The sequence below is a fragment of the Lissotriton vulgaris genome, chromosome 5 (assembly GCF_964263255.1).
Source record: "Lissotriton vulgaris chromosome 5, aLisVul1.2, whole genome shotgun sequence".
Taxonomy (NCBI): Eukaryota; Metazoa; Chordata; class Amphibia; order Caudata; family Salamandridae; genus Lissotriton; species Lissotriton vulgaris.
Window position 1 is genome coordinate 1,840,516,688 of NC_141693.1, and position 22,628 is coordinate 1,840,539,315.

A 22,628-nucleotide genomic window follows, 5' to 3' on the forward strand; every position below is an offset into this window, starting at 1 on the left:
CTTGATATCTATCAGGTTTTTTCAAATTATCCCTATTTCTAAGGTTGTATCTTTTCTCAGAGGGCTCCCTTTGGGGAGACTTGTTTCCTCGGTCTGGAGATTTTTCTCTCCGTTGAGGAGACCTTCCTCTGGACTGGAATCGTTTTTCCCTGGGAGTGGACTGTTTATTACCATCCCAACTTCTTTTTGGAGTATCCAGATTATTTTTAATAAAGGTTTTTTCAGGATTTTCAGTTAGTTGGGGTTTTACTGGTTTCCCACCCAAACTATCTCTTCCTAGTTCTTCATAGGATTTTTCTATAATTCTGGCAAGTTCAAATGGTTGGTCTGCTATATCGGTCTCCTTCAATTTCTGGAGGTACTCTATATCGTCCCTTGCCAATTGAACTAATTCTCTATATGCCTTTGTTAATTCTTGTAGTTTAACTAGGAGTTCTTCGCTCAACAATGTTTCAATGTCTGGGTGTGTTGCGTAGCTTGCTAGAACCGGCCACTTTGCTCCTGGTCTACCTAGTGGACCGTGCCTGGTGATGTGATTTTGATGTTTTAGGGCGCCATTAAACCAGAACAGGTGCTCTTGGTAATTTAGTGTGATTTCAACGTCCTCGAAAGGAGTGTATATATCCAGAGGTTCCTCTATTTTTTAATAGTGGAATTCTTTTATTACAGCGTGTGCTGCTGGAAAATGTATCCATGAATAGAATACTTCTGTCTGCCGATATTCATGGGCCTCTACCACAAATATGACTGTACCACCTCTTGGTGATAGTCCATTCTCTATAAGTTTAAGAGTTATAGTTCTTCTTACATTTACCGGAATGATTTTAGCATTCGGGTCATTGTCTTGGATGGTTGTGTCATCCTCTACGAGCTGAGCCGCTATTCTAGCTCTCTCTGCATCATTGTCACTTTCCACCATTTTTACTGACAGAAAGCTCTTTGTTGCAGATCAAGTTTCAAGGAAACAAAGATTAGGTGCACAATATTTTGGAACACTGTATCCTTCAACGTTGACTAACCCAAAACCTAATACATAGGAATCTCTTCCTACTAAGTTCCGGCGGATATTAACCTTTCACCCACTCCAGACGTCTTTTGGAGTTTTTACGGGAAAAGGGTTGTGTGTGAAAAAGCACGACTGAGTTACTCTAGTGTCTTGCGTTACCAAACGTTGGGCGCCATGTAGTATAGTTCCTATATTCCCAATAGGCTCTGCGCATTGGAATAATATAAACAGCAGTGCAGTTGTAGAACTGAGGTCGACTAGGTCTCTACTGACTATATTAGACTTAATTAGTTTTGCCAGCTTGCTCAGAGGTCACCGGAAACTTTCTCGAATATTCAGGAAAGAGTTAACTCAAGAAGGGATTAGCTTCTGACAACCATACAAACATGACAACTTTGCTCCCTCAGAAAAGAGTGTATCTCTAGAGTCGTGTGAAAACAATAGGCAGCTATTTCACTCAGTCAACCGTGCATACTTCGTTTCACCAGAGTGCAGAGAAATAGATAGACGGGCGTTTTCAATAAAAGGTGGTATTTATTGAGCAGTCTTCTTTCTCATGCAAGAGAAATGAATTGCCACAATTGCAATACTTATCATAAAGTAAAGTGCGTACAGTAAAAGTAGTATTGTGAAATAATACTGTAAACGCATTGATATGGTTTCTTAGCCATATGATACTTTAAAATGGATAAAATATATACATACATAAAAACATTGACTAACATACTCAACTGGTGCTTCTAACTATGCCTACCCCGGTGTACCTGACCTAAGCCTAATACTTGGGAAGGAGTAAGTAAGTAGCAGTTTAAGTTAAAATGGTTAAGTTGGTTTTGCCAAGAATCTGAATCAAGAATTCTATTAAGGGTTTAGTCAGCTCCGTACCTTGGTAATAGAATGTGGGAGGTCTGGTATCTCTTTCTTCAGTACTCGATCTCCCAGCAACCCGCAAGGGTGACTCGGGAACACCGGAGCTGGACTTTCTCGGCGTGAGAAAAAGCAGCTTCTCCAGCGCCTCAAAGGGGAGGGGTGGCTTCCGTGGGCTCTCGCATCAGCTGGGCTCTCGGGCAAGTAGATAGCCGCTCTGCTCCAAACCACTGTGTGTTTGCTTATTCATGCCCTATTCATGTAGACTGGTCTGACCACCACCTCATCCCATTCTCCCTTCAACTTTCACACTCTATAACTCTTGGCCAACCCAAGAGGGCTATCTCCTGGTTCCGTGATGCCAAAAACATTGATGTCGGTCCCCTCTGTGAATCAGCTTTGCTTTCACTTCCAAGGCTAGACCCGAACATAGCTGTTGACGATCTCACCTCCCAATGCCTCACAGTTCTTGAAGCTGAAATTAATAACGTCGCTCCACTCAAAAGCAAAAGGATAAGGCCCACTCCCTCAGCACCTTGGTTCAACAAATCCCTTTATGAGGAAAGGAAGCAGCTAAGATTCCTGGAGAAGCAATGGAGGCAATTGCCTTCCACTGACAATTTAGCCTTGCTTCGCACAGCAAGATCCAAATACCACAAGCACATCTTCCTTGAGAAAGCGACGCACTTCAAAACCCTCCTTGATTCCACCAAAAATAGACCCAAAAAACTATTCGATCTCATCAAGACTCCGAGCTGCTCTCCCCCAACCTCCAAGGTGGAGGATTCTACAAAGAGAGCAGCGGATTTCGCTACTTTCTTCGATGGAAAGGTGAAATCACTTGTAGGTCAGGTTGCTCATCCTACACCTCCAGAGGAGCGCAAATCCTTAGCCATTTGGCAGAGCTTTGACCCCATATCTGAAGATGCCCTTCTCAAATGCATACGCGAAACAAAGCCCTCCAACCATTCGCTTGACCCTATCCCCAGTGCCATTGCCTTTGACTTCTATACCCATTCCCTCTCCTATTGGACCACTCTGATCAACCTCTCCCTCTGGCAAGGCTCCCTTCCTGTCCCCTTCAATACTGGGCAGGTCACCCCTCTGCTGAAAAAGCCCACTGCTGATGCGAATGACCTCAACAACTTCCGCCCCATCACTAACCTTCCCTTTCTTGCAAAGATAACGGAAAGATGTGTAGCCAAACAACTCTCTCGTCATATCAAGGACAATGATCTTCTTGACAATTGTCAGTCCGGCTTCATCCAAAACTGCAGCACTGAAACAGCCCTACTGCAAGTGGTTGATGATGCGCTGAGGATACTCGACTCAGGGGGGTCCTGTCTGCTAATTCTCCTTGACCTCTCCGCAGCCTTCGACACTGTTAATCACAACACCCTCCTCAATATTCTTCAACAGAGAATGGGCATGGAGGGCACTGTGCTTAAATGGTTTGCATCCTTCCTCTCTGACAGATCTCAAATGATCAAAATAGCGAACAGTCTTTCTTCTCCTGTGGCGGTGGGTCAAGGTGTTCCCCAAGGCTCTATACTTGCACCCACACTGTTTAATCTCTACTTAGAACCACTGGGAAACCTCCTAAGCAAATCCGGGATTCACTATCATCTCTATGCAGATGACACGCAACTCTACCTCAAGGTTGCCTCCACTCATGATCTCTCCATCCTAAGATCTACTCTTGACTCCATTCAAAACTGGATGTCATCTCATCAATTAATTCTGAATCCCTCCAAAACTGAATTCCTCCTCTTCTCCTCCTCACTCTCTCCTCCCCCGGTTCAATCATGGATGGATCAGATGAATCTACTAAACAACAAACCCATCATTGTCGACAGCGCAAAATCTCTTGGTGTCATTCTAGACAAAAAACTCAATCTAACTCCCCACATCAATTCTATTGCAAAATCTGCTCGCTACCAACTGCGCCTTCTTTGGGGAATCCGTCGCTTCTTCCCGGAGCAGGACCTTATAACCCTGGTGCAATCGCTGGTCCTCTCCAGACTAGACCACTGCAATTCTCTTCTTACTGGCCTCCCCAAATCTCACCTGTCCCCACTTAAGTCTGTCTTCCATTCAGCAGCTCGTTTCATCTATGGGGCCAAAAGAAGCGATCACATCACACTGTTGTTATCCACCCTCCGCTGGCTTCCCTTTGAGGCTAGAGCTATCTACAAGACCGCTTGTATCACCCACAAAGCCCTGCACTCCTCCTCTCCCCGCTACCTGATGAATAAACTGAAACTCTCTGGAGGTTCTAGACCTTCGCGCAATGCCGAGAATCTACTGCTTGAACCTCCCACTTTCAAGAAGGAAAGAACAATGGCCCAATCCTTTTCAGGCAACGCAGTGAGAATCTGGAACTCGTTTCCGCCTGAGCTCCGGACCACCGCCTCCTCCCAGGCCCTCAAAAGGGACCTCAAAGTTCTCCTCCTCCAGAGACACCTCCAAAAGTAATTCACGTCCTCTTGCTATTCGGAGGAAGACTTCCCACTACTGATATTTTCTACTTTCCATGACCATGGGAGTGCCTTCCCAGTGTTTTCCTGTGGTGGGAGTGTCTGCCTTTTTGCAGTATTCTCCATGTACTTGTGTTCGGTGCCCTTTTGTAACGTGCACACAACACTTTGCCCTTATAACACACGGTTGCTACCTCTCACATGTTTTTACCTTTGATACTTGCACAAGTGCCACCTTGCCTACGTAACGCCTGTTCTTGTGCCTAGCACTTATTGCAGTATTATTCCTCAAATTATACTCTGTTTTCTCTTTTAACTGCACACTTGTCACTTTTCCTCTTGTGCACTTTTGACTACCTCATGTATTTTCTTTTTTTTTTTTTTTTTTTTTGTTCACAATTTTTACTACCTCAAGTATTTTGTTTGCTCACAATTGTCACTATTACCTTTACTACCTCATGTATTTTTGGTTGCTCACAATTTTTACTACCTCAAGTATTTTGTTTGCTCACGATTGTCATTATTGCCTTTACTACCTCATGTATTTTCGGTTGCTCACAATTTTTACTACCTCATGTTTTTGTTTGCTCACAATTGTCACTATTACCTTATGTAACGTAACGTATGCTTTTGTAATCTGCTCTTTTGTAATGTTTCTCATTATGTTTCATTTCTGTTCCTAATGTGAAGCGCTCTGACGCCCTCGGGTAAAGTCCGCGCTATATAAAAATGCATAAATAAATAAATAAATTTGCTTAAGGCAGCTGTTGGTATATTTATACCTGAAAGGTGCTGGGTTTGACGTAAGGTGGGACATAAGACGTCACTAAGAACTAACAGTTCTTTCTGGACTCCAGGAGTTCTTGTTCAAATCAAAACAAAAGCAGGGGTTTTCCCGGGCTGCTGGAGGCTTGGTTTGTTTAAAGAACGCGTTGTGCTTTCTAGGAGTCGATGGGAGTAGCCGTGCTGTGCTTTGGACTGCATGGGCTATTACTGAATATGGATATGATTCTTATGCCTCTATAAGGATATTATTAATTATAACCACATAAGGGCATGAATCGGGAATATCGAATTAGGGTCCTCGATAGAAACACAACAAGATCTGGGTTTAATTCATTGTTATTTTGCTCACCAAGCCACCTCAGTTCAGACGTAGCCATATGCAAATCAGTCTTGACCCTGTGACTCATGGGAACAGTCCAGACCGAACTGCCAAGCCATGTCTTCCCTGGGCCGGAATCAAGCATCCTAGGACCGGTTTCTGGCTATCAGCCTTCATCAGCCAGGATAGCTTGACTCCAGTGGAGTAGTGAGCACGGGACCCACGTCTGGGCATACACTTCCCACATAGGGTGAACAGCAAAACACACAAGATGATGGACGGAATGTTGCACAATGGCAAACATTCACCCCAGTCACAGATCTGGGTTTAATCCATCGTTATTTTGCTCATCAATCCTCCCCAGTTCAGACATGGCCATATGCAAATCAGTCTTGACCCTGTGCCTCATGGGAACAGTCCAGACCGAACTGCCAAGCCATGTCTTCCCTGGACCGGAATCAAGCATCCTAGGACCAGTTTCTGGCTATCAGCCTTCATCAGCCCGGATAGCTTGACAACAGTGGCGTAGTGAGCACTGGACCCACTTCTGGGCATACCCTTCCCACATAGGGTGAACAGCAAAACACACAAGATGATGGACGGAATGTTGCACAATGGCAAAACATTCACACCCAGTCACAGATCTGGATTTACTCCATCGTTATTTTGCTCACCAAGCCACCCAAGTTCAGACATGGCCATACGCAAATCAGTCTTGACCCTGTGCCTCATGGGAACAGTGCAGACCGAACTGCCAAGCCATGTCTTCCCGGGACCGGAATCAAGCATCCTAGGACCGGTTTCTGGCTATCTGCCTTCATCAGCCAGGATAGCTTGACTCCAGGAGCGTAGTGAGCACGGGACCCACGTCTGGGCATACCCTTGCCACATAGGGTAAACAGCAAAACACACAAGATGATGGACGGAATGTTGCACAATGCCAAAACATTCACCCCCAGTCACAGATCTGGGTTTAATCCATCGTTATTTTGCTCACCAAGCCAGCCCAGTTCAGACATGGCCATATTAAACTCAGTCTTGACCCTGTGCCTCATGGGAACAGTCCAGACCGAACTGTCAAGCCATGTCTTCCCTGGACCGGAATCAAGCATCCTGGCTGATGATGGCTGATAGCCAGAAACCGGTCCTGGGCGGTTTAGTGTTGTGTCTTACAATGTAATAGTGTAGCATGGCATACCCTGGAGTGGTGTAAAGTGGTGTGGCATACAGTGGAATAGCGTAGAGTGGAGAGGCATACAATACAATACAATAGCATAGAGTGGAGTGGAGTGGAGTGGGGTGGAGTGGAGTGTTGTAAACTGGGGAAGCGTACAGTGTAGTAGTGTACAGGGGAGTGCCATACAGTGAAATAGCGTAGAGTGGATTGGCACAGAGTGAGTGGCATACTGTGGAGTAGCGTAGAGTGTAGTTGCGTACAGTTGAGTTGCGTAGAGTTGAGTGGAATAGATAATATGTTGTACCATGGTAACTTTGCGGTATACCGCGGTACATGCTCATAAGAAGCTCACATCTGATTGGCTAAAGGTTGTCTTTACAAAACATAAAAGGCAGCCATGTAGTTTTCAGCACACCTTTGCTGTACTCTGGTGTGGGCCATATATATATATATGTGTGTGAGTATTATGTTTTATTGTTGTTCCCTACCTATTACCACTTTTCTAAAGTGTTAGTGGTTAGAGAAATATATGTATAATTTTTATATAATTTTACAGCAGTTTAAGAAGGACTGTGCTTTTTAAAAAAAAACATATTTCAGTAGCGCGCAATTTGTTGGTTTTACTGCGGTGCTCTGGAGACTTATGAAGATTTAAATATGTTAAGAATTAAAAATACACTGTGGTACACTATGGGACACGGGTATGAAAGTACAGGTTTGCGAGTCCTTAATAGCGATTTTTTGCGAATCGCTATTAAGGACTCGCAAACTGCTATGTAGGCAGGTATCTCATTTAAAATAGCGATTCCTACGCATTCCTTATTTGCGACTCGCAAATTGCCGATCGCAAATAAGGAATGGCTTCCCATTCATTTCTATGGACCATGAGGCCCATAGGAATGAATGGGAATTAAAATAGGTACTCGCAAATTGCGCATGCAATTTCAAGGTTGCAAGGGTTCCAAAATGACACCCTGCTGCACCCCTATAAATGAGCATGTGTGCACATGTGGACATAGCACTTTGAAAAAAGAAAAAAAAATTGCTTTTTGGGGGGGGAAATCGCAAATTACCACCAAGTTGACGTTTGCGATTCCTTACACTTTGACAAAATGGTTATAGGTAGGGAAAAATATAAAACCTAATACTTACCTATATCTAACGGTATAATGCAGAACACTGCCAAAGTGTACTTAAAAACAACATGTATGCCTTTAATTTTTGTAAAGGCAGTCATTAGCAAATCACATAATGCCTTGCCATCACTATGTGCTGTGGTACTACTCAAAATAACATGAAATACCATGAGATTCTGCGAAAGTACAGCAACAACAAATCACTATTTTAACACCTTGGCTGCTAGAGGCATTTTCCTCCTGTGCTGAAAAATGGAATATCTCATTGTTCATGACAAGGTCAGCTCGTCATGAGCACAGCTCAACCGTGCCTCATGACGAGCTGAGCTCGTCATGAGCAGCGAAGGGGTTAAAATGCCCTATAACTTAAAAAATACTTACCCTACTTACCTGAAGTGCCCAAAAGAATCATCTGCACACCATAATGTGTATTCTTGCCAAATTTCTTGGAAATCCATTCAGCCTTTTTTGTGCTACACCCGATACAAAAGTCTATTGAAAATGCATTGGTGAAAGATGTTTTTTGGAACCTCCTTTTTAACTTTGTACCCCCTTGAACAATCAACGCAAAACTTTCCATCATCTGCCAATGTAGAAATGTTATGGCTCTGGAAAGTTTCACGGAGATTCTTCAAATGGGGGCAAGTTATTAGCAAGCAAAATTCTGAGGACTTTTATACATGGGAATACAGACATTTGAGGTGAGCAGATCTAGAGTGTCGCTGGTGTTGAGCGTGCTCTAACAGGAGCTGCTTTCTACCTAAACTTGAGAACTACCCAGAGTTCTCCTTCTTTTTTGCATAATTTATACATCACTCTATGCCTGAAAGGGTATTGTTTTGACTTATACTGGGTGCTCCCTTGTGTCTGTACAAAGCTATACCTCTCTGAAGAGCTCTTATTAGAAACACTTTTTTGAATATATAGTGAACAAGGCGGCAACGCCGAAACGCGTCTAAGCAGACAGTGAGTAAATAAATCGAGTTTGGATTGAGATTCATGGTGTCAGCGCCTTCTTCGTATCGGATGAGTTTGGCAAGATTGGATATATATATATATATATATATATATATATATATATATATATATATATATACATACATATACCGTGGCGGGTAGCGACAGCCCGTTTAAATCCCACAATACTCCGTAAGTCCAGTAAAGAATACAGAGACACGGCACCAAACGGCTGAAAAGGTAGTTTTAATGGCAGCACTTAACGCGTTTCGGAAAATCCTTGAGTGCTGCCATTAGCACAGTGCTGTCCTTGCCGAGCTGTAAAATGACAAAAGCCATTTATCACTCCAGGCACAGTATTACAGCTTTGAATTGGTGAAATACCAGCTCCAATTAGAGCGAAACACTGTGTCAGGGGTTGATTTTATTCATTGAGAGTGCTCTAACAGGAGCTGCTTTCCACCTAAACTTGAGAACTACCCAGAGTTCGCTCCTTTTTTGCATAATTTATACATCACTCTATGCCTGAAAGGGTATTGTTTTGACTTATACTGGGTGCTCCCTTGTGTCTGTACAAAGCTATACCTCTCTGAAGAGCTCTAATTAGAGCGAAACACTGTGTCAGGGGTTGCTTTTATTCATTTAAGGTTGGCTTGAGTTGGTATTTCACCAATTCAAAGCTGTAATACTGTGCCTGGAGTGATAAATGGGTTTTGTCATTTTACAGCCCGGCAAGGACAGCACTGTGCTAGTCCTATGCTTAAAGGCTTTGCTGTAGAAATGGCAAATGTCTTTGTCCTTTTCTATCTCGGTGTGGATGGCACTTTGCTAATCCTCTGCTTAAAGACTTTGATAGAAAAACAGACATTTGAGGTGAGCAGATCTAGAGTGTCGCTGGTGTTGAGAGTGCTCTAACAGGAGTTGCTTTCCATCTAAACTTGAGAACTACCCGTAGTTCTCTCCTTTTTTGCATAATTTATGCGTCACTATGCCTGAAAGGGTTTTGTTTTGATATATATATATTCACTGAACAAAACAAATGTTGAAGTGACATTATAGTTAGGAATTGTAAGAATATCTAACTTTACATTACAAAAACCTTAGGAAATCACTGAAAAAACTAAGTATAAAGGGATGTTATAGGTTGGTGAAAATGTCATGTAAAACATGCAATTTGAAACTAACAAAACCACTAAAATTCACAAGTTGTAGTTGTCTTATTAAATATAACTTGTACCCTAAAGTAACTGTAACTCGCGCCCCTGCCATACATAATATTATCAACAATGATGGCTCTCAGATGTGGTTAGGGATGATATAAATGTAGTCAATTAACTTGTCCTGAGGAATTTAATGTGCAAGTGTAAAAGCAGTGCATGGCGAGGGCGCAAGTTATATCTACTTTAGGCGAGGGCGCAAGTTATAGCTACTTTAGAGTACTATTTATAGTTTCAGTGAATTTTGAAGTTTTTTAAAATGTAAAGTTAGATATTCTTACAATTCCTAACTGTAACGTCACTTTAACCTTTGTTTTTTTCAGTGAATTTCTGGGGCTTTTTAACGTAAAGATGTCCTTTATAATGTACGGCAGGGGCGGACGCAGGTCTGGTTTGGCATTGTCCATTGTGCTGCCCCAGTCCAAGCTTACTGCCCCTAACCCCCCTCCTCCTTCCCCTCCACTGTCCAAGTCCATACCACTTCGCCAGTTTAGCCCTGTGTGGACGTTGTTTTACCACTGCCCTTCGCGCCAGTCACTTACAATTAGCTTGCCGCCCCTCCCCACCTCTTCTCTGCAGTCAGTTGTTCGAGTCCATGCACCTGCTCCCTTTTTCCTGCCCTGCATGGTCCGATATGGTGTCCCTGCTCACTCCTGCCTGCTTAGCCTCCGTGCTTAGCTTGCTGTGCCTACCCTCCTTTTCCCTGCCCTCCATTGTCTGTGTGCTTGATCCTGCTCCTTCCCTTTTGCCCACCATGTTTCATGAAGCTTCCACTGCCCCTCCTGTCTACTCTGAGTGTTCGGTTGAGCTGCCACTGCCCCTCCTGCCTACCCACAATGGTCAAGTATGTTGGCATGTATGGTTGTACTGTTCTGCCTCTCCCTTCTGCCCTCAATAGTCTGTTGAATTGCCACAGCCTCTCCTGCCTGTCCTGCATGATTTGGTATGTTGCCCCTGCCCCCTATCCCCTGCCCTCAATGGTCTTTTGTGCTGCCACTTCCTCCCTCACTTGGCCAGTGTGGTCAACTTGCTGTCTCTGCCCCCTCCTCCTTGCCATTAATTGTCCCAGTCCGTACCCCTGACCTCTGCCTCCCCACAGTGTTCTAATGAACAACTAGATTGCTAACATTCTATATTTATTACCTGAAGTCATATTTATGAAATTCAAACTGTAATACCTAAAGCATTTCTTTTAGAAATGATAAAAATAATAGTCTTTTTCCTGTAGAAATTATGGTTAGTGTTCAAAAAAAGTAAAATGAGTTTGCTAATAGCGACAAAGCGCTGTTAAATTATTTAGTATATTTATATTTTTTTTATCCAGTTGATCACTTGATTATTTGTTGCATTTAGGGGACAGGATGTGGCGTTACGGTCAGAGCTGCCAACTTTGCAGCTGGGGAACCAGGTTCGTGTTTCAGTGTTGGCTCAACATCCTGTGATTCTTGACAAATCACTTAATCTCCCCATGCCTAAAACCAAAATGAATGTGTCCGTGTGTAATGTGATTTATGCTCATGTAAAGCACTCCAATACCTTCGGGTCAAGTCCGACCTGTAAAAAACTGCCAAAAAAGAAATAATTAAGCGTTTTGCACGCTTCTTTAATTGAACTATATTTCGGCTACATTTGGGTTATATTTGTGCTACATTTGGTCTTTTTTGTCTCTGGTGGTTATCTTGGGGAATCTTATTTGTTATGAATCTCGCTAATTTCGTCTTTTCCTGCATTATCCTCAGTAGAAAATGCTTTCAGTTTTCCACTCCAATTCCATCAGGATGGCATTCAGATGTGCCACACTTTTGGTATAAATTCAGAATGTTAACACTCTAGTTACTTATTAGAACACTGTGGTAAAGCACCTGATCACCAGAGTTAACTGGCAGACAGCTGCTGGTGTTAAAAGTGCATGTTTCAGTCTGCTTGTCAGAATGTTTAAATGAAATAGAAGAGGAGATATTTGAGAACTCATTTAAAATGTGTCCTAATTTTGCTTTCTATAGCCATAACCATGAATTCTTTGAAAAAATAAGTGGAAGATGGTCTGTGGATGGAGTGATAGTGTGAGTGTGTTTGTGCGCATTGGAATGTGTATATATGTGTGTGTAACTCGATAACCGTGTTTGTGCATGGCATTTTATGATATTCCATTCCAGGCACGATGGCAAAAAGAGGGTATCTCTTTCATAAGGTGGCCACTCCTAGTATTTGTTAAGCATCCATGTCTTTTGGTAGGCTCCCATCGTATGGGGTGACTGTACTGACACTTTTTGAATATCATTAGCATTCAGTTGATAGCTTATGCTATAATTCTTGATGAAAATGTGTTTTGGAGACCAAGCTGCTGTACTTTGTTTGTTTGGCATAAAAGTACTGCATTTACGTAAATAATAAAGCTGATATTTCAGGCAAGCTCTGTGTAGTTTTAAAAAAGGTCAGGCTGATGTTTGGTGACAAAATTAATGCATTTCCAAAATATATTTTAAGTATACATTTTAGTTGTAATTTCTGCTGAGTTGTGAGGCACTTATTTCTGATGCGAGGTTGCACTTGCTGCTTTGTGGTTATTTAGTGACTCATAGGAGCATTTCATGACCTATATTGACAGTGTTTCTTAACGTTATCATCAGGACTACAGTCGGAAGTCTGGGCTTTTTAAGTTGGTGTTAACTGAGGGATATTTCTTCTGCTTGAACCTTTAAGGTCTCTGGCACTTGAGTGGCACCTCTAGTATCTGAGCCTCTAAGATCCGTATATCTTGAGGGATAGTTCTGCCATCTTAGGCCTGAGACAATGAGATCTTCCCATCTAACGTCTTCTAAGTTGATTCTCAGTCATATAATAGGACCCACAATCTAGTAAGAGGGCATCATGGGAATTTAAAAGTAAGTGGCTGTTGCATTGAATAATGATACTTAATGCTGTTGGAATAATTCTAGCCCCAGTGTACAATTGCATACCCAGTTCATTTTGCCAAAACATAAGAGGCAATTGATCCTGCTAATTTGCCCGTCCTGTATTAATAAGGATATGTTTTTAGGCACTTGTCCTGGGGAATGGGGAACCCCTCATCCATTAGTTTTCTAGACAAATAGGTGAACCAGTACAGGTGAGTGTGTCAATAATATTTTGGAAATTCAAAGTGTTGGTTCAGGCTGAACTAACATATGGTTGTGACTTAGTGATTCTGATGCTACAAAAATCACTATATTCTGCGCTTTGGATTTTCTTGAAAATTTTAAATCTATTACTACACTGAATATGGTATTATTCATTAACACTCTGGATTTCCAAAATATTATTGATAAGCTCACCTGTCCTGGTTTGCTCATAAATCATTCCCAGTTTATTGGATGTACCTCAATCATATGACATTAATTTACAAAAGAAATGTGGTGTGAAATTCACCATTCGCCTCCATTTTTTCCAAGTGCATGTTCAATAGATTTTCACTCAGTCACTCTCTTTGCTCATTAAGGCACTCCGTTGAAGAATTTGGTTAAGGATACCGGGGGTCGGTATCTATGATTTTAGTCTTCTTCTCCTCTTCCCCACCCGAATTACCCGACTATTTGTTTTTAGGTCTCGACTATTATATCCCGCAGGGATTAATAGACGAGTGTATAGTAGTTGAAACAAACTGTTGACCAAGCGCGGATTACGTGCAGTTCATGTGATGCACTCGTGTGAGACGCGCGTGCACGTCAAACCCATCAGCCTCGCACCAAACACCATCTGGCTCGTGTCCGACTTCAGAGGAATCCGCTCTCAAGCCTCTCCCGCCCCGCCATCAGACTTCAAAGAAAACCGCTCCAGCTACCCCGCCCCCAGCAATGCAACAATGTTTACATTTAACTTGTTGCCTTCCCTCCGCTGTCATACTCCTAGCTGTCCTGCAAATGGCGTGCTATATTTCCAACACACACAGTTTAGTAACCAAAGCACTGCCAAGTAAAAAAAACAATTCTGCTCCTCACAGGACTTACAAAGATTCAATTGCTCAGCGCCCAAGAACGTAGTTTAGCGATGTTGCAATAGCGTGCTGAAGTCTCCATGTCTGTTTGCGTAACATTAACTTAACTAAATCACAAGACGTGAGCAATAAAACTATGTACTTACAGAGATCAAATTTTTTTTTTGCTGGCAGTTTTATTTAGCGTGAACTCGACCTGAAGGTGTCAGCTAGTTGTACATTGAGCACCTGTTGCATTACAGACGGACATATTCATTTTTTTAGGCACGGGTAGATTAAGTGGTTTGCGCAAAAACACATGATGTTGAACGTCACTGTCCAGACTCGAACTGAAGCATTCATTGTGTATAAGGCCTCTTCTTTAAGTAAAGTAGTGCTTGCCTCACTGACTTTGACATGACAGTCATGCGCCATTCCTTTGTGTATCCCTTTATCCACACACTCTAGTTTTGTCAAATGAATTGCCTGATGTTTACATTTAACTTGTTGCCTTCCCTCCGCTGTCAAACTCCTAGCTGTCCTGCAAATGGCGTGCTGTATTTCTAACACACACAGTTTAGTAACCAAAGCACTGCCATGTAATGCTATTATCAGCTCTCGTCTTTCCTCGCACCCCTCCCCTGCCCCCTGCCCCCCCGCAATTCCGAGAGCTATTTTTGTTTGCACCACCTCCTTTCTCCCAATTCCTCACAGCGCTCCGCTGTTACCCCGCCCCCCCCCCCGCAATGCCGAGAGCTTTTTTTGTTTGCACCACCTCCCAATCCATCGCAGCAGTTTCACTTTTATCAGCTCTCGTCTTTACTCGCTCCCGCCTTCCACACAGCATACTATTATCAGCTCTCGTCTTTCTTTGCACCCGCCTCACGTGCACAGCTGGCATTTGTTTTTTTCGCATGCACCCCCTCCTTTCTCCCAATCCCTCTCAGCAGTTTCACTTTTATCAGCTCTCGTCTTTACTCGCACCCGCCTCCCACACAGCGGATGCTTCCATCTCGCGTGCACCTACTCCTTTCTTCCATTTCCTTTTAGCAGTTTTATTTCCATCAGCTCCCCTGTCTTTGCTTGCACCCGCCTCCCACACAGCGGACTCTTCCACCCTCCTTATAAAGTCTTAAAATAAACATTTATTTAAAGACGCATTTTAGACAAGAGCGTGTGCGTGTATATGTGCGTGAGCATGCCTCAGTGCCTTTAGTTGCACCCGCCTCCCATACATCTGACGCTTCCACCCGCCCACTGCCCCGTTTACTTTGCGTACTGCCCCACAGAGGACAAGGCCACCCACTGCCACCGTCTTAGCAATGTAAAAGTTTGCAATTATTAAAGGGCTAAAATACATTTTTAATTAAAGTCGCATGACAGACAAGAGAGTGTTCGTGTATATGTGCGGAAGCATGTCTCCATGCCTTTATTTGAACCCGCCTCCCACACAGCGTACGCTTCACACGCCCACTAACCACGTTTAGTATGCCTACTCCCACACAGAGGGCATTCCCACATGCTGCCACCGTATTAGCACTTTAATGAAACATTTATTTTAATCCTTCAAAAAATTCAACTTTTTAAAGACGCTTCGCAGACAAGAGCGTGTGCGTTTATGTGTGCAGGAGCATGCCTTCATGCATGTGTGTTTGAGTATGCACATGTGTGGGTAGGTAGGTGTGCTTGTTTATATGTGTGTGTAAATTGCTAATGCCCTATATGTTTGTGCATGCTTTCTTGTGTGTATATTTATGTGCGTGTGTAGGTTTGTATGTGCTGGTCGCTGCATGCATATGTGCATGAGGGTGTGTATGCATGCTTGTGTAGTTGCATACATCAGTGTATACGGCTGCAAGTGGATGGGTTTCCAAAGGTGTGCCTGGTCTGTGTTTGCATGGTTTTTTTTTCTTCTGTGCTTGCACGTTTGTATGTCTCTGTGCATCGGTGAATTTAGAAGTTTTATTTAATTGCAATTAAAAGTCTCTGGGGTGGATGAAAGTTTTTTTTACTAAAACCGAGATTTGTGACAATAACTAACGGCGCAATGCAGAGAAAACTCTACAAGCTTTAAAGGTTTACACTAAATTAATAAATAATCTAATTATTTTGCTACGTATTCTGAGACAAATATAACATCTATCCCTTCTCACATGCAAACCACCAACATTTCACTTGGAACCGAAACAAACGTACCCAAACAGACGTACAAGATTGAAGGGATTCAACCTATAACCTGTAAAGATCGCTTTTCATGATATGGCCTGGAATTATTTCGCACTACTCCTTTACATTTGTGTACAAGTACACAAGGGAAGCACAGTTCATTTTCATACATGCCCAATTATATTACATGTAGTTTGAAAACTCAACAGGGCTTAGTATGCTTGTTTCACAATATATAGAGCGCGTGCATTAAGGAATTCTGTTTGCGAGGTGCAAGGTAATTTTCAAAAAACAAGCGCTTTTATTACATTAAGTATTTACTGAAGGGAAAAACAACTGCGTGGTTGTGCATTTTGTTACAGAAATACTGGTTCTACACTCTGTTGGTGCACATCTCTGTGTCGTTTTTTTTCATAACTCTGCTACAATTATTAATTAGCAAGTGTTACTTTCGAACCGACAACTGACGCCACTGGGGACAAGGCAGACAGAGCCATTCTTATGGGGGTACCCCCTCCCTTCTCCCTTAGCAGCACGTGCATCCGCCTTCTCCAGCTCTTCTGCTTGAAACAGACAACAGGCGCCAGCGGGCAACAACATTGCTTGACGATGGGTTTGTCAATTACGGGTTAACACTAAACCGACCCGAGGAGCCAGGAGAGCACAAGCTCGCTCTTATCTTATCTTATCTTAACAAGGTTTTATAAAGCGCTCGCACACCCGGAGGTTTCATGGCGCTAACCGACAGATTATATGGAACTGCAGTTTTAGAAGGCTTAAAAGAGGGTTAGGCCATGATCTGGACGAACAGCCAAGTTTTGAGATACCTCCTAAACGGAAGAAGAGTAGTACAGGAGTGAATTTACATGGGGAGGGAATTCCATAATTTGGAAGCAAGGGTAGCGAACATTCGCCCACCCTTGCGTTGGAGCTTGTAGCGAGGGACAGAAAGGAGGATTTGAGAGGCAGAGCGTAGGCTACAAGGGGGAATGTATCAGGGCAGAAGGTCTTGGATGAACTTCGGGCTACGAGCATGTAGAGTCTTGAAAGTCATGCAGGCAACTTTAAAAATGACACGTTGTGTGATAGGTAGCCAATGAAGTTGCCTCATTAAGGGTCTGGTTGACTGCCAGCGCGGAAGTCGATATATGAGTCTAGCTGCCTGATTTTGGACCATCTGCAGGCGTCTACTAAGGACCACGGGGAGGCCCAGGTAGATGGCGTTGGCGTAGTCAAGGTGTGACCACACCAAGGCCATCACCACCTGGGTCAAAGCTGACTGAGTGAGCATCCGACTGATCTTTTTTATTTTACGAAGCTGAAAAAAGCATGCGGACACAACCGAGTTCACTTGAGGCTTTATTGATAGATCTCTATCAGTAAGCACCCCCAGACTTTTAACCGAGCTAGACGGGGTCGGAGGGGGGCCGAGTTCAGGTGGCCAGTAGTGAGAGCCCCAGAATAGCTGGCTTTTGCCTAGGAGGACCAGTTATGTCTTGTCAGGATTTAACTTTAATTGGTTACCATCCATCCAATGACGTATATGGAGCATAGTGTTCTAAAATTGATAGATCGAATCTGGGGAATTGTCGATTGTAAAAGTTGCAGATCGTCTGCATAATTAAAAGTGGTAACTTTAAAGGTTTTAAGAGACTGAAGCAAAGAGAGCATATAAATGTTAAATAGAATAGGGGACAGTGAGGAACCCTGGGGGACCCCGCAAGTGGTGTGGAGTTCGGGAGATACAAAGGGGGGCAAACCAACTTTTTTAGGAGGGGCACCATAACTGCCTCTTTAAAAGAGTTAGGTACCGTACCTTGAGTTAAGGATGTGTTGAGGAGTCCTAAAATAGGAGAGGGACAAGCAGCAAATACATTTTTTAAAATATAAGGGGGGCAGCAGTCTCGAGGGGATCCAGACTTTACCCTATTCAAAAGAGTGAGTCGGGACGGGGCATCCAGGAGAGGGAAGTGATCCAGGGAATGGATGCTGGTAACGTGTGTCGGGTCAGGGGAGATGGGGATGGTAACGGAAATGCTAAATTTAATGGTCACGATTTTGTCCAGAAAATATTGATTGAGAGTATTACAGAAATCCTGAGTGACCGCGGGATTAGGCTGGGTTCTTCCAGGGTTTGAGAGTTTATTGACGATGGAAAAAATATCCTTGGGGTTATTATTTGATTGCTCGATTATACTGGAGAAGAAAGCAGCTTTGGCTAGAAGAATAGCCTTCATGTAGTCAGCGCGAGCGGCTGAATGAAGGGCCTTTTCAAGAGGGGCATAGGTTCTTCTCCATACTCGCTCCTTTTGGCGAACAATTAGTTTTTTCGCCTTGAGGTCGGGGGAGAACCATTTGTGAGCATCAGATTGACGGATAGTTTTAAGTTTTGTCAGCGGGGCGTATATATCACTTGCAGTTGCAAGCCAGTTAGAGATATCAGCCACGGTCTGGTTGAGGTCAGTGTTATGAGCGGGTATGGAGTTCTCTAAATTTCCCAAAAAAGCTGTAGTGTCCAGGGAGCCCCATTTTCTGATGAAGCCCTCCTTGGTGTCTACATTTGTTTTAGGCTCAGGGATGGAGATGTTGAATTGGATCAGAAAATGGTCGGACCATATACAAGGGGAGACGACGAGAGAGGAGATGCTGAGGTTCGTACTCCAAATCTGGTCTAGTATATGCCCTTTAATATGGGTGGCAGTGTTAATATGATGGCTGAAGTTAAGCCATGTGAGAAGCTCCGTGAGTTCACTCGCCAAAGGGCCACCAAGCTCGCTGTTAAACCAGAAATTGAAGTCACCGATTAATAAGATGTTGGTGTAATCGGTGACCATGGTGACCAATTGATCACACAAAGAAAAAGGAAATAGGGGCATACTCTGGGGGGGTCTATATATCAATACACATAGAAGTGATCCCGACCTAAAGTCGAGCTTAATAACCAGGTTGTCCACTGCAGAAAGGTCAAGAGACGTCATTTTGGAAAATACATAGCTTTGTTGATAATGGCAGCTACTCCACCCCCTACTTTCCCTAAGTCACGGTTTACCTGTAAGATGTAATAATTATCAGGGAGAGCTGCTAAGATATCTGGGGATGATTCAATATTAAGCCAAGTGTCCGTAAGAAATAAGATGTCAGGTTTTTGGCATGCCAGGAGGAGGAAGATATCAAGTTGATGTTTTACTAGGGATCTGGTGTTAAGATAAAAGATGTTTAGTCTTTGAATATCGACGAAAACAGGCTTAGGTTGCCCGTGCCGGTTGAGTTCCTGGGGCAGGGGCCTCGGGGGACAGGGGGGAAGTTGAAAGATGCCTAATAATTTTAGATGATCAATGGAGGTTGGGCACAGTGAGCAGGCTGAGCTACGAAGATTTAGCAAGGTCTCTGTGGAGTATATTAATGCAGGGGCAGGGGGACAGGCCCCTACACCCGGTCTGGCGCGGACAGGCGCCCGCTGAACGCACCCGCTGCGCGGCCGGGAAGGGATACACATTATATGCTGACTGAGATGGTAGTGACAGGCAGACTGCAGCGGCAACTCGGGCTACTCCCAAGATGGCGGCTCCCTCACAGTCCCCGTAGCAGCGCCTAATCGGCTACACGGGCAAAACAAAGCACAGTGAGGAGGAGAGGGAAGGGTAAGTGCGCAACAAGTCAAGAAGACAAGTTTTAAAATAACATACAAGTTTTAAAATTGCGAATAAATGGTACTCCCGGCTCTCTCTCTACACAACTCTCTCTCTAACTCTCTCTCAACACACCTCTCTCTCTTTCTCTACACACCTCTCTCTCTCTCTCTATATGCATCACTCTCTCTCTCTACACACCTCTCTCTCGCACTCTCTCTCTCTACACAACTTTTATTTAAGTATTATTAACCCCTTCCGTGCGGCCGCGATTTTTCCCGTGTGCGGCCGCCGGCCGAACACGGGCGGGCCATGACGAACCCCAGCCGTCATCAGCACACGAGCACCGTAGTGCATGACGGCTGGGGTTCGTCACCAGCATGGAAGGGGTTAAAAAAAAAGCAATTGTTATTTGTAATATCAATACATCTAAGTAACGTAAATACAACACATATTGCATTACAAATGCTATAGGTGTTACATTCGCAAAAGTTAAAACTATTGGCATTGTGAATGACAAAGCTATTAATTTTTCTATTTTTTTATAATTGTATGTCTAGTGTTAACTAGACTTTGAAGCGCTTGAAGGCCTGCTTTGCACTACTTGGGAACCCAAGGCTAGAGTAACCAGACTTTAGTTGTTTTTCTTCTCGGGGATTGGGTTGCAGCGTGTGAGGTGAGATGCCAAAGAACGAGGAGCTTTCTCGTGTTCAACCACTCCGCTCTGCGAGTTTTAACTGCATCAGTGACTGGAGAAGCCTCGCCAGCGGTCTGAGTCAAAATAAACATCGCCCTTTCACTTTCCTATATTATATTTTGTTAAAAAGCATCCATACACGGTTTGCAAACTTCCCACAATTTCCGGTCTCCTTCCCATGCCCCAAATAAAACACAAGGAAACGGTGCTGTTCATCATTGCAGAACGTTTTATCAACAATACGTTTTTATATGTATCCAACCAGAGACATTTTGGTATATTGCATCTTTGACCAAGTCCATATGGAGCAATCGTCTTCGCAAGACTGACATCCCAGAGACCAGGGACCCAGGTCACCTGTGAAACAGCATCCCACACTCTGCCTCATTCCGCCTCACTCCACCTCACTGTTCCTTACGGTGCCTCATTCCACCTTATTGTGCCCCAGGCTCTGTACATGGGCTCAGATATGTAACAGCATTACCCACTCTGCCTCATTCTGCCGCAGTGTCACATCATTATTTGCAACATAATTACTCTGCACTCAATGCAACATACACTCCAAATACCACTCAGTGCCACATAATTACACGCCACATAATTACACTGCACTCAATGCAACATACACTCCAAATACCACTCAGTGCCACATATTTACACGCCACATAATTACACTGCAACATACTCTCCAAATACCACTCAGTGCCACATAATTACACGCCACATAATTACACTGCACTCAATGCAACATACACTCCAAATACCACTCAGTGCCACATAATTACACGCCACATAATCACACTGCACTCAATGCAACATACACTCCAAATGCCACTCAGTGCTGATCTGCTTCTCTCTTCCATCCCACCTCCTTCTTTAACTCCCTGTTCTCTTCTCCTGTGCTGATCTGCTGCTCTCTTCCACCCGCCTCACTCTTTAACTCCCAGTTCTCTTCTCCTGTGCTGATCTGCTGTTCTCTTTCACCCTGCATCTTTCTTTAACTCCCTGTTCTTTTCTCCCGTGCTGATCTGCTGCTCTCTTCCACCCCGCCCCCTACTCCAAATCCCTGTTCTCTTCTCCTGTGGCGATCTGCTGTTCTCTTCCACCCGCCTCCTTCTTTAACTCCCTGTTCTATTCTCCTGTGCTGATCTGCTGCTCTCTTCCACCCCACCTCCTTCTTTAACTCCCTGTTCGCTTCTCCTGGGCCGATCTGCTGTTCTCTTCCACACACATCCTTCTTTAACTCCCTGTTCTCTTCTCCTGTGCTGATCTGCTGCTCTCTTTCACCCTGCATCCATCTTTAACTCCCTGTTCTTTTCTCCCAGGGCTGATCTGCTGCTCTCTTCCAGCCCGCCCCCTTCTCCAACTCCCTGTTCTCTTCTCCTGTGCAGATCTGCTGCTCTCTTCCACATGCATCCTTCTCTAACCGCACATACACATACATACAACCACGCACACACACACATACACCGCCCGTCCGCGCCTGGACCGCGCCCAGCGCCAGAGACCCTGGTCCTCGTAATGTCCACCCCTCCCGCATTTCTTACGATGCCACCACCCTCCTAGCCCTCAACTCCGGCCGTTCCCTCAACTGCGTCCAAGCCACTCCTGGACACACCCATGGTCCCTTTACATGCAACTCCTGCAAGTTCGACGCCACCAAGAACAACTCCTCATCTACGATCACTCAGCTGATATCCGACCCCAACCATGTAAAATGCATCCTGCTCAACACCCGATCGGTCCACAGGCACGCCATTGACCTCTGGAATCTACTAGACACCATCTCTCCGGACGTCGCCTTCCTAACTGAAACATGGATGAATGCCTCTTCAGCCCCAGACATCACCATTGCCATCCCGGAAGGCTACAAGATCACTCGCAAGGACCGTACCGGCCACACAGGAGGAGGTATCGCTATCGTCCACAAGAAATCCATCCGCATCTCAACCAGCTCGGACGTCAACCTCGCCAACTCTGAACACCTTCACTTCCAGATCCACATCGACCCCAAAACAACACTCAGAGGCACCCTCTTTTACAGGCCACCAGGACCCCGCGCACAGTTTAGTGAAGACATCACGGACTTCATCACTCCACATGCGCTCCCCTCAGAGGATTACATCCTTTTGGGAGACCTCAACTTTCACCTTGAAAAGAACAATGACCGTAACACCACCACCCTTTTGGACAACCTCGCCAACCTCGGACTTAAACAACTTGTCACCACCTCCACCCACAT